This window comes from Condylura cristata, unplaced genomic scaffold (assembly GCF_000260355.1).
Source record: "Condylura cristata isolate star-nosed mole 26May11 unplaced genomic scaffold, ConCri1.0 scaffold00023, whole genome shotgun sequence".
NCBI lineage: Eukaryota > Metazoa > Chordata > Mammalia > Eulipotyphla > Talpidae > Condylura > Condylura cristata.
The window spans coordinates 4,062,774-4,064,619 of NW_004567124.1; positions in this window are offsets into that span (position 1 = coordinate 4,062,774).

Below are 1,846 nucleotides of genomic sequence, written 5' to 3' on the forward strand. Positions count from 1 at the left end.
CCCTTGGTCGGGCCCCTTTGGCAGTCAGAAGAGGCCTGGAGATGGCTGGATAAATGAAGGCAGGATTAACCTGACTGAGCCCTTCAAGCAAGAGAGTCTAGAAAGAGTCCAACCTGATATGCATCTGGATTTCTCCCTGAGTCTGGAATTTGAGAAACTGATGCTGAGGCCTCTGGGATTGCCTGTCCAGATTCGGTCCCTCTTGTCACTCCCAAGGACCCACGAGGAAGACTCACATGGATATGGACCACTCCCATGCCAGAATTTCTGATGGGGCAAGATCCTGTGTCTCCCTCTGGCCCCTGGGCGAGCAAGTGACCAGTCCTGGTCATTCAGTATTTCCAAATCACTATAGTGACCAACACAAGGAAGGCCTGAAACCCAAATTAGTCAAGTTGGTTCCTGGAACTTGGAAAATAAGAAACTTGCTGTTGGGAGTACTGGGCCTGGAAGATGGAGGGAGGCCTGGAGTTGGAGACGCAGCCTTCAGAGAGGGCATCTGTGTGATTGCATCTCAGCCTGGCAGAGTCCTGGCTAGTGTGATGAAATAAAGACAGTAGTCACATATATTTAGAACTTACAGTCTGCTAGGCATTGCACATTATTCTGCTATTTCTCCTAATAACCCTTCTGGTAGTCATTGTTATCCCCATTTCAAAGATTGAACACATATACATGCTCAATAAACATTAGCTGCTTAGTGCCAGACACGACAGCAAATGCTGGATATAAATCAACCTAGTGTTTCCCAAATTTCCCTGATAAGAATCCCTAGGGCTTGTCAAGCTGCCAGACCTCACCCCTGGGAATTCAGTTCAGTAGTTTTGCATTGGGGCCCAGAAATTCTGTCTCAACAAGCAACCAGAGGAGTCTCATCATCAGGGACATTTGGGAAATGCTGCAGTAAGCTCAACACCTACAACAGCTGGTGAGGAAGATACAGTCACAGTCACTTAAAGTTGAGGAAAGTGAAGCTCAGAGACGTTACATTATCTGCCCAAGCTAACACAGGCAGCAAGCGACAGAGATTTCAACCTGGGTCTACACAAGCTCTCACCCTTTTGTAGAAAGAGGATAATACCTGTGTCTCATAAGTTGTGAAGTATTGGAAAAGATGGGAAAGATCATTGCAAAATAAAAAGCAAAAACACTAAAAGAACTCCAAATAATCCAGTATTCTCTGTACCAAGAGAAAAAGTCTTTAAAAGCTACTTGACAGCTTTCCCCCTTCCTCTTAACATTTCTATAAAATCCACTCTTTGTATTTTTTTAAAGATTTATTTATTTATACACACAAGAACTAGAGTATAGGTCAGAGGTGTTGGGGGTGAGAGGACTCACCAGAGACAGAGTGGGGAGCAGAAAAGGCAGATATATTGAAATACACTGCTGAGGGGAGCAGTGGGCTGGTCAAGAGAGGTCTGCTGCACCATGTGGGTCAGCTCCCTGACCAAGGATTGAGCTCATGCTGCAGTAGCTGTGGAGAGCTTCATAGTGCTGAGACTTAACCCCTTGAGCCACCAAGGGGGGCGCGGGGGGGGCACTCTTTGTATTAACCACTGTAGTCATGTAAGATTGCAGCTGTAAAAAATGGTTTTACCCCCTCCCCAAAAATAAAAGCCCAGGACCAGATGGATTTACAAATGAATTTTACCAAACGTTCAGAGAAGAACTAGGGCCTATTCTACACAGACTCATCCAAAAAATCAAAAAAGAAGGAAAACTACCACATACTTCCTATGAAGCCAGCATCACACTAATACCAAAACCTAAAAAAGAAAATTTCAGTCCAATCTCCCTAATGAACACCAATGCAAAAATCCTCAACTAAATCTTAGCCAACAGA